General features: G+C 44.8%; 2 non-coding genes across 2 annotated transcripts; both read left to right on the forward strand.

Moving 5' to 3' along the window:
• Positions 1-10,540: 10,540 nt before the first annotated feature.
• Positions 10,541-10,611, forward strand: Trnag-ccc (transfer RNA glycine (anticodon CCC)). The gene has a single exon. It is a non-coding gene; the product is annotated as a tRNA-Gly (tRNA).
• Positions 10,612-11,257: 646 nt separating this feature from the next.
• On the forward strand, positions 11,258-11,328 carry Trnag-ccc (transfer RNA glycine (anticodon CCC)). The gene has a single exon. It is a non-coding gene; the product is annotated as a tRNA-Gly (tRNA).
• The last annotated feature ends 329 nt before the right edge of the window (positions 11,329-11,657 follow it).

An 11,657-nucleotide genomic window follows, 5' to 3' on the forward strand; every position in this document is an offset into this window, starting at 1 on the left:
CCCAGGCTGTGGCTAAGACACGTCTCCGCAATATCCTTTCTTTCAGGAGTGCTAGTTCTGCAAGGTTGGCAGGAGAGCTTCTGCAAAGTTTGGAAGGTAGGAGACGAGGTACTGGCAGAAGTAAAGCTGTGAGGACGGGGCCTGAGTCGTGCTTGGGTAGCTCAGTTGGTAGAGCACTTGCCCGCGAAAGGCAAAGGTCCCGATTTCGAGTCTCGGTCCGGCACACAGTTTCAATCTGCCAGGAAGTATTTTTTTTCCCCCCGGCTGTGGCGCCTCGTTCATGGACTAGACTCGTCACACTAATTGGTGAACATCTCTAGATTGTTGCTTCATGAATGCACTGTTCCAGATGCGACAGAGAGCGAAACAGATGGAGGAAGACGGGCGGGACCTTCTGGAATCTGCCCGAGACGCAGCCAGCGGCGCGGGGCGAGGCGTGTCCGGGTTAGGAGGCGCGGCCCACATCGCGGCCCCCTCGGCACCTCGCGGGCGGCGCTGGTCCACTTCTCAGCACGCGCAGGTCGGCAGACGGCCCACAGCCCGCACCGGTTCGCTGTTCTCAGCAGTGGGTACCGTTGGCCGTGTGCCGCTCCTATTGCGGGCCTACCCTACTTGTGCCATTGCTCTTGACCGTGAATCGGGCCGCTACGCGAAATTCCTACACGAGAGAGCGTGTGAGCCAATTTAGGTATCGCCGTCCCGCGCACTCGCCAACTGCAGCGAATGAGTCCGCGACCACATGCGTCAGAGACTGGGCAGTGAGTGCTATGACCCACTTGCACCGCTCTGACGGGGTTCGCTTGGAAACTAGCCGCGCGTTTTATGTGGGATACCGTGTACAAGGACGACAGCAGCAGTCGCACGACAGTCATCATTTAACAATGGCCGAGGAGCACTCTGGAGGAAGCTCGTGCATATCAAAGCACTTAAACCGGCTGGAAGCCAGAGAGAATTTTTACATCGTCGCGAAACTATGCGTTCGTAAATCAGTTATTTCAAAAATGAACAATTCTATATCCACACATACAGGGTGGCGCACGAAATGTGTTACCATTTTGTTTTTGAATATAACCTTTATTTTCAATACAACCTGAAAGGAACATATACTACAATGAAGAGCCCTCCATGGAGATTTGTTCTAACTCAGCACATGCTCAATATGTCCACCACTTCGTTTCCTAACTTCCTTCAAACGAATACTGAAGTTAGTGATTACCCTACGGCACATCCGTAATTTCACTGCGAGCTTGAAGAATAAGTCTTCTGAGCTCCATTAAATCACATGGACGTTTTGGGAAAATATTTTGCCTTTAGGTACCACCAAAGAAAAAAGTCACATGGATTGAGGTCTGGACTATTGGGGGGCCAATTTTGTCCGTCATTGAAGCGACCTGGAAACCTGAGTGAAATGATCCGCATGTCGAAATGCTTGTGTAAAAACTCCAACACAGTGTTTGCGGTATGTGGCCTTGCTCCATCTTGCATGAACAACGGCGTGTTGAAGGGCAAGGCAGTACCAAGAAGCTGTGGACTGAAGCTATTGCGAAGCATGCTCAAATAACACTCGCTGTTCACAGTTTCTTCAAAGAAAAGGGGTCCAATAAGTCCGTGACTGGAAATTGCTACCCACGCTGTAATCCTCGGAGCATAATGTTGTCTTTCATGAAGCACTTGTGGGTTTTCGGTGGCCCAAAAGCGTACATTTCGTTCGTTAACCACACCGTCTAAATGAAAATGCGCCTCGTCTGAAAACCAAACGTTGTTGAGAGTTTCTTCAATATCCTCCGCCCACTGAGCAAACAGTAGTCTCTGCTGCTTGTGTTGTTCAGTGAGATTCTGTGCACCGGTCATCTTGTATGGGTACATATGGAGGTCACTTTTAAGAATGCGTTGAACGGAGCGTCTGGATATTCCCAGTTGCACTGCTGCCTTTCTACACGATTTCCCGGGACTTCTCTGTACAGCAACTCGTACCGCTTCAATATTCCCCGGCGAACAAACAGGTTTAGGCTGAGGTCGCTTCGCTTCCAATACTGTTCCTTCCTGTACAAATTTATCGTACAACCTGTCGATGGTCTTCTTTCAAGGGACCCATCGTGTGTTAAACTGTTGTCGAAAACGCCTCTGAGTCATACCAAGGCTTTTCGTTTAATGAAAAAGTAACACAATTTCCGATCGTTGCTGTGTCGTAAGTCTTCCATTGTCAGCCATTGCTGCTTACTAGTCTCCTAGCGGCAGTATCGTGAATTACACGTCATTTCGTAACTCATTTGTTTTTCCAAGCTCTCCTAGTACAGCTGTAGAGATCCCAGCGGGGTATCTAATGTGTCTCGTAAATTGCGAAAGAAATAATTGGTAACACATTTCGTGCGCCACCCTGTATAATCCACAAGCTACAGTACATTGTAACAGAGTGACGATACCCCATAACCCACAGCAGTCGGGGTCAGGGATTTTCTCTGCCTCGTGATGGCTGGGTGTTGTGTGCTGTCCTTAGGTTAGTTAGGTTTAATTAGTTCTAAGTTCTAGGCGACTGATGACCTCAGCAGTTGAGTCGCATAGTGCTCAGAGCCAGCCCACAGCAGTGAGCGGTACAAATACACTGAAGAGCCAAATAAATTGGTACACCTGCCTACCATCGGGTAGAGCGGCCGCGAGCACGCAGAAGCGCCGCAACACGACGTGTCATGGATACGACTAATGTCTGAAGTAATGCTGGAGGAACTGGCACCATGAATCTTGCACGGCTGTCAATAAATCCAAAAGAGCACGAGGGGGTGGAGATCTCTTCTGAATATAACGTTGCAAGGCATCCCAGATATGCTCAATAATGTTCATGTCTGGGGAGTTTCGTCGCCAACGGTGGTGTTTAACTCAGAAGAATGTTTCTGGACCACTCTATAGCTACTCTGGACTTGTGGAGTGTCGCACTGTCCTCCTGGAATTGGCCAAGTACGTAAGAACGCACAATGGACAAGAATGGAGGCCGGTGTTCAGACAGGATACGTAAGTGCGTCTCATCTCTCAGAATCGTATTCAGGTGTATCAGTGGTCTCATATCACTCCAACTGAACACTTCCCCTACCATTACACGGCCTTCATCAGCTTTAACAGTCCCCTACTGACATGCAGGGTCCATTCACGAGATTGTCTCCATACCAGTACACGCCTATCCACTAGATATAATTTGCCGGCCGAAGTGTCCGTGCGGTTCTAGGCGCTGCAGTCCGGAACCGCGAGACCGCTACGGTTGCAGGTTCGAATCCTGCCTCGGGCATGGATGTTTGTGATGTCCCTAGATTAGTTAGGTTTAACTAGTTCTAAGTTCTAGGGGACTAATGACCTCAGAAGTTGAGTCCCATAGTGCTCAGAGCCATTTGATACAATTTGAAACGAAACTCGTCCGACCAGCAACATGTTTCTAGTCAACAACAGTCCAATGTCGGTGTCGACGGGCCCAGGCAAGGCGTAAGACTCAATGTAATGCAGCTATCAAGGATGCATATCGATGTTGTTTCGCTGAGCGGTTCGCACGCGGGCACTTGTTGATGACCCAGCATTGAAATCTGCAGCAATTTGCCGAAGGGTTGCAGTGCTGTCACTTCTCTCTTCAGTCGTCGTTCGTCCCTTTCTTGCAGAATCTTTTTCCAGCCACAACGATTCGGTGATTTGATGATGTACCGGATTCCTGATATTCACAGCACATTCGTGAGACTGTCGTACGCCACAATTTCTTCACTACCTCGGTGATGCTGTGACCCATCATTCGTGCGCCGACTGTAACACAGCGTTCAAACTCACTTAGATCTTGATAATCTGCCATTGTAGGAGCATTAACCGATCTGACAACTACGCCAGACACTTTTTGTCTTATATAGGCGTTGCCAACCGCAGCTACGTATTCGACCTGTTTACATATCTCTGTTTTTGAATACGCATGCCTATGCCAGTCTCTTTGGCGCTTCAGTGTATTTTGAAAATCAGCTTGTTCAGGCGTATTTGTATGTTTTAGTATCATGTCGTTTTTGAAATGGAACAACTCAAGAGTAGATATCTCCATTCGTTAGAATACTTTCTTTGAATATGCAAACTGTAATAGTCACATGAAAGTGTCCTCGATGCACGTAAATATGTAGAACAGAGCATATGAACTTACATTCTTCTTACGGAAGAAATCGCATGCAACGTCTACAAAACAACATAATCGTCAATAAGTGAAGATAATACACTAGTGTTCAGAACGTAAGGCGAGCGTAACTTTCATATGATTTGTCACGGCCAAGTTGACAACATACAGTTTAGTACAGGAGATAACTGAAAGAAATACGCAGGGAGACGGACAGAAATGTCACTTAGGTTCAAAGACAATAATTACACCGACGTAACCGCGATTTGCGATGTTCCTCTTGTAATGGTACTTGAATTACGTAACCGTTACGGCACCTCACCTCATCATCTCGATACCAGCAAAATTCTGCTGTGTTTCTGTAAAATAGTTAACATATTTCTGTGACAACATTCAGATTTGATTTCATTAATGTAGAGGTACTTCGATACACCGATATGTATATATTGCAATGATATTATTCTTATGAGTATTCTTTATTTTGTCACTATTATCTTTGACGTACTTGTAACTCTGAATTTTGGGCGCGTAAGCGATTATTAGAGAGTCAAGCTTTGGTCGTCATGTTAAAAAGACGCAAATTGTAGTCAGTTTATGAAATGGGAACTTTAACAGTGCGAAAGATATTTTCAAGTATGTTTTGGAACGAGTTACGTGATATTACAAGAAAAGTAATAAAAAAGAAGTGCAACTTAAATTCGGAGTGCTGATTACTTTTTTACATCAGCATTGTCCTAACTTGCAAAAGTTGAAGCCCGCATCTCGTGGTCGAGCGGTAGCGTTCTCGCTTCCCACGCCCGGGTTCCCGGGTTCGATTCCCGGCGGGTCAGGGATTTTCTCTGCCTCGTGATGGCTGGGTGTTGTGTGCTGTCCTTAGGTTAGTTAGGTTTAAGTAGTTCTAAGTTCTAGGGGACTTATGACCACAGCAGTTGAGTCCCATAGTGCTCAGAGCCATTTTAACCATTTTTTTTGCAAAAGTTGAATCTTCAAGAATGGTTTATGAAACACATCTATAAAACTTTTGAATATCGCAGAATAACACCTAGGCCTCTTTGCATCTGAGTTTGGAATCATCACTACCTAGATTTTGCGGGCCGATGTGGCCGTGCGGTTCTAGGCGCTTCAGTCTGGAACCGCGTGGCCGCTACGGTCGCAGGTTCGAATCCTGCCTCGGGCATGGAAATGTGTGATGTCCTTAGGTTAGTTAGGTTTAAGTAGTTCTAAGTTCTAGGGGACTGATGACCACAGATGTTAAGTCCCATAGTGCCCAGAGCCATTTTGATCCTAGATTTTCGACGATTGAGCCATGAGTTCACAACGAGACCAGCGTGGGAAACACGAAAAGATGAGTGCCTAGTTTATCCATTATTTCAAGAAATGACTTTATTAACTGTGCTCTAATGACACCTGCCACATAATATAACTTTGTTGTTGCCCGAAAATGCAATATTTAGCAGCGTGAGCAACACTACAATCATAATTAATTTTTGACCTTTGTTGTGGTAGGGTTATTAGACTCTGCACGTTACAAAAAGCTGGACAACTTTCTTAACAGGGCGTGTGAACACACTGACAGCATTGCGCGCTCTGAAACGTACTGCCATGCTGGTCACATGGCTGATGGGTAGTTCTTGTGGGAGGGCGTCCTATTCCCTAATAACGCTATTCACACCAGCTGGACGGTCGTTAGTGCCTGTGGACGTGCTGCAGTATGTCTTCCGAACGCATCTCACACGTGCTCTACGGGATTTAAGTCAGGGGAATGGGCAGGCCAGTACATTCGCCGAATAGCCTCTTGTTCCAACAGCTCCTCCGTCTGCGCAAGTCAACACGGTCGCGCATTGTCATCTATAAAAATAACGTCAGGACCGAATGCACCCCGGAAAAGACGCACATCGGAAGAAGTACATCTCTGCAATACCATTGACCGGTCAGTGTACCGTGTTCAGTGTACCGTGTGCCAGATCAGCACACCCATGCAATACTATGCCTCCTGACACCATAACGTATGGACTATCATGACGATCATGTTCGTCAATGTTGGTCGTATCCTGTTATGGCTAGAGGATGCAACACTAGTTGCATCGCGGAACACTGTCGAAAAAACCGTTTTTGTCGCCCAGGTGTTCTTGGGGGGGGGGGGGGGGGGAGGCACTATGTTACATGGGCGTACTGGCCTCCGCATCTTTAACCACGATACACTCATCAATCAACGTTATTGTGACACACTATTCCTTTCCAATGTCCGTTTTCCCAGGAGTGCATTCGACTCTTTCATTTTTAAGAATGACAGTGCGCCACCACATCGACCAGCGCAGGTGGAGAATCCCTTGGGAGAACAGGATATTCGACTAATGGAATGGCCTGCCCTTTCTCCGACTTGAATCCCGTCAAGTACATGATTGTGGGGTGCGTTGGGAAGACTTATTGCTACATGTCCACGTGTACCAATGGCCATCCTGCAGCTGCCAATCGCGCTAATGGAGGAATCGAACGCCCTACAACAAGGACTCCTTACCAACATTGCGGCCAGGGTGCGAGCGCGTTGCAGACAATGCACTGCCGACTGTTGTGATCACTACCGACTGTTGTGATCACTACCGACTGTTGTGATCACATACGCTGTTAAGAATCGTGTCCAGCTTTTCGGAATATCCAGGGGACCATGGTAAAGCCCTGTGACTTCAGTTTAATTATTGTCTTTGAATGTGTCATTTCTCTTCGTCTCACTGCGTATTTCTTTCACTTACCTTCTGCACTAAACTGTAATATGTTTTTCTATGTATGGTCCACGTTTCGTCGAGTTGTGTTACTTGATAGAGATACATCATGCGAAAGTCACTTTCGTCCGGAAGATTTGCTCTCAGGTGCATTTGTAAAATGTAAACTTTCACTGCCGGAGTTATCACAAATAATAAAATATTCCAGCCTATTATGCCGTGGTCGAAGGGATTTCAGCGTGAAGTCCACCACGTAGAAATCATAGCGATGCTGAAGCGCCGGCGAACTCGAAAGTTTTCCTGCCATTCATTAAGGATGTGACAGGCAGCATAGGAGAGATCTTGAGAAAGCCGAACATCGCGGTATACACGCCCACACGGAAGATACAAGATCACCTGAAATCGCCCAAGGATGCTTGCCAACCGCTGGAAACAGCTGGAATTCACAGGATTCCGTGTAGTTGTGGGGAGGTGTACTTGGGTGCTACGAAAAGAGCTGTCTAGGAACGACTCGAAGACCACAAGGACAATTGCAGAAGAGGGCAGACTGACAGATCAGCTGTTACAGAACTTCCTTTACAGCCAGGAGACCACAACATTCATTTTCATAGGACTCAAGTACTGGCAGCCATAAGCGGATACCATGAAAGGCTATAGACGGAGGCCATGGAGATAGTGAAACAGCTTAGGAATTTTAATAGAAAGGAGGAAGGCGTGAAATTGAATGAAATTTGGTTTCCGAAGCTGAAGAAGATGTGTACCAGTCTTCCACTATGGGCTGATAGCAACAACGCACGACGGTCAGTTGCGCTCGCGTATTCAAAACATGTGACGTCACGCCACTGCGCGGAAGCTCGTGCCACTGGAATTTTGCTGTAGGCAGTAGCAAATGGTTCAAATGGCTCTGAGCACTATGGGACTTAACATCTGAGGTCATCAGTCCCCTAGAACCTAGAACTACTTAAGCCTAACAAACCTAAGGACACCACATACATCCATGCCAGAGGCAGGATTCGAACCTGCGATCGTAGCAGTCGCGCGGGTCCAGACTGCAGCGCCTAGAACGGCTCGGCCATGGCGGCCAGCATAGTCAGCAGCGAGCCAGGGTTTCCATCGAACATTAAACAAAGCTACGATCCCCCTTGAAAATGTCCTTCGCAGATGTGGACGAAACGTCGGGTTTTAAAGTGAAATCCCTTCAGCCACGGAGTAATATCCCGGAATATCTTACTAATTATGACACATGTGTATTACGTCATAACTGCTATTTGTGTGACAATATTACTGTTACGAAAGCCACATAAAAACTTCCAGTTTTCCTCGTTAGTGTTTGCAGCACCTCGATATTCAACCATGCAATTAGAGGGAAGTCACTCCTCTACACTTAGTAAGCATGTAACACAAAGTTCGTTAAAGTCGCGCTTTTCCATCATTACCCACGACTGGGAAAACGGATATTTTCTCCAGGCCGTCGAAACAACACGAGAGTAAACAATTAACATAGGACTTCACTTAGGAAATTTGTTCACCAAACTAACAGAACTTTGCGATGTCGCCTCCACTTTCATATTGTTCAATATTCAAAAACGTTCTTATGCTTCTGCTGTATTGTGAAGAATGTTCTGTAAATAACACAGACGGTTGTGAGACTCTGAAAATATGTTTCCTGTCTACCCTTTTTTGACGGTTGGGCATTCAGAATGTCTGCCGCATGGAAGATCTAGGTTTGAATTTTGCGTCTGGTAAGAATTGGAAGAATGGTGTGGAGTTAATCTATTAGGCAGCTGTGGCTCTGGTGAAACGGTAAGTACCAGTTCTAGCCTTAGGAAATAATGTTAAGTCTCAGCCTTTGCTCTTCCAGATTTTCACCCAGTGACACCTTGCCAACAGAATGAAATGTGTTAGGAGTTACAGACCACGACATTCAAAGAAGATTATGACGTCAGCCCTGTTGTGTTCGTTTGAGCAAATGAATGTATTATGGCGGCCAATCTGTCAGGCCTGAGCTAGTAGAAATGAGAGAGACGGCAGTGGGATACCGCTTTTGAAGCGAGACAAGTAGTCAGATGTCGAGGACAATCCACAAGCTGCAGAACGTGACATGACGTGGCAGTCTCTCTACAGAGAGCATCGCAGAAAAGCACTCGCAAGGATGAGGCGCAGATTCCTGTTCCGCATGTGTTATCTGCGACATCTTAAAGCAGAACTTATAACTTAACGGTTCCTCTAATGTAAACCTTAACAAATCGTGACATTCAAGAGTGAGTGATACTATATTCAGTCTCACAAAAGAAGCTGCAGAATGTTGCCATTATTTAATAAATGATTACATAAACCAACGCACATAATGCTTCCAATGAATTGGTCACGTGGATTGGAAAGCCTTATCAAGAATCCATAGAAGTTCGTTGATGCATTCAGTGACAATTGTATGAATTAATTTGATCGTACTGTAACGCTGAAACTTGTTTCGTGTCTTTCTCGATCATTGTGTCGATTTTTTTGCGTTCTCATGTGATGCAGAAAAAAGTAAACAGATTAACATACTATCTTCAACCTAGTCTATTACATGTTTAGAAGAATGAAATGACCGCTACCCCTCAGTTGATTTGTTCCAAAATGATGCCGTCATACTAGAATTAATGATGACAGCTATAAATTCGTCACTATTAACAGTTTCGTGTCGTTGTATCCAGCAGTTCAGATAAATGTAGAGTAATTAAAAGTTAGGAGTGCAACGATAATCTGTCGTTACATTAAATAGTGACAGAAAAATTAGTAAGATACTTCTTCATCAGTCTAAAGGTCTTGCAAAAATACTTATATGTACAGTTGTCTCAAGCTTCCAGAAATTCTTTTGCGCCATTCACAAGGAAACCAACAAATTTTTGATGTTTCTTATTGACATTTGACGCGCAAGTAGCCTCTAATTTTAGATTCTTTTACGACAGGTCTCAGTGTAAGCATGCACACTTTGTGTTCACGTATCAAAGACATAGATATTGCGATTTATTTTTTTTTAACGGTAGAAACATTAAATACAGAGAAAATGTTTTTCTTAAGAGTATGTCTTCCACCTAATGAGTGTCTGCTTTTCATGTTAACGACAGATGACATTAAATTCGAAAATTCGGACTAGACGTGCGTGGAGAATGTAAAATACGGTTTCTAGTTTATATACACGTATATATTCAAGCTGAAATGTTAGTTAACCTCTGCAATTACACTTCTGTCTATGTTTTTCCTGTAGAAAACTGTTGTATGCACGACATAGTGCGGTTTGTTGTGCTATGCCATTACGTCTTCCTCAGCAGGATGTATGTAACCTGTACGGCATTGTTGACTCTTACGTTACATTCAGTCATAAGAAAAATTCTTTATACTAGGGTATTACGGAAGTGAGTTTACCGTACCTTAAACTTTAAGAAAACCAATGAATTTTCCTCGTAGTTTGTTTCCGTTGCAGTTATTAATAGCCTGCCACCTCAAACTGTACCTCTTGCGTGTCTTCCTACGTTAATCGAACTATGCGCATCACGGACAGCATCTGACGTATTTTTTTATTAGAGTGTGTCACGAAGTGCCCTAGTGTTCCATACGGAATGAAAAATTGACATTTTGTGTCTTACTTATTTAAATGAGTGCGATTACCTTGTGTAAATTAATACGCACACCATTCATTTACGACCAAGAAGCACTGCTGGTGTAGTGGTATCATGCAAGATTCCCATTCTTGTGACCCGGGTTCGATTCCCGGGCAGTGCAGACATTTTTTGCAGCTAATGTGACTTCCTTCACTGATTTATACCTAACAGTAGTAACTTGATGTTACTCTGAACCGTGATAGCTGCTGAAATCGGGATTCTTTATTATGTCTGGCTGATGAAATGCGCGTTCAAAGCGCAGGCGCCAGATATCGTTCGATAGCCGGCTAACGCCACGGCGCGCCGAATTGAAACAGGAGCGGCGCGCGTGATTGTGTTGTCTGAAATCTCATTTCGCTCCACTTTGTCAGATGCGCGGCTAAGGGCGATCAAACGCACATAAGCGTTCTCAGAAATGTCACACTTTGCCATATGTTCGTTTTGGACGTAGAGGCAATACAGGAGGGGCACGTGATGATGTGTTTCTGAGCTCATCTTGCTCACAATTGCTCATTTTATCGTAAATAACATACTTTGTCTGTGAGGAAAGCGTGTGACCCGTAGTGATTATTCATCTGTTAAATCTGTTTAAAAGTACGTTGCATAGGTGATGAAAATGTGTACTGTGCTGAGCTCGTTTTTGAGACTGCAGTTGTAGTGTTAAACATAACGACAGAAAATGAAGTAAATCAGTCTACATCCGCTACCAAACGTAAGGACATGAGATAAAGCATTAATAATCGAATCATAGTCGATACTCCCGAGAAGCACTGCTGGTGTAGTGGTATCACGCAAGATTCCCATTCTTGCGACGCGGGTTCGATTCCCGGGCAGTGCATGGAGTATAGCTGAGACTACAGGACTCTTGGCTAAACTGTCTTATGGTACTCTTGTTCCAAGTATGCCATTTGTTTTGAGTACGAGAAAGAAGAAGAAGTTAAATGCCGATGAGTATCTTTTTATATGGGCTAAAGTTGGTAATGGCAATTGTAAAATAAAGATCGATTTATGGTAGCCGAACTGTTAAGAACTTACCTCTTTCTTTCCCTCTGGCCAAAACAATTTTCTTAGTTTCTGCTCGTTAGGAAGGCGACACGTTACACGTTTCACCTGGCCCTAATTTTTTATTGAGAAAAAGTTAATTTGAAAGTTGTAAGATCATTCGTA

The sequence above is a fragment of the Schistocerca cancellata genome, chromosome 1, assembly GCF_023864275.1.
Source record: "Schistocerca cancellata isolate TAMUIC-IGC-003103 chromosome 1, iqSchCanc2.1, whole genome shotgun sequence".
Lineage (NCBI taxonomy): Eukaryota > Metazoa > Arthropoda > Insecta > Orthoptera > Acrididae > Schistocerca > Schistocerca cancellata.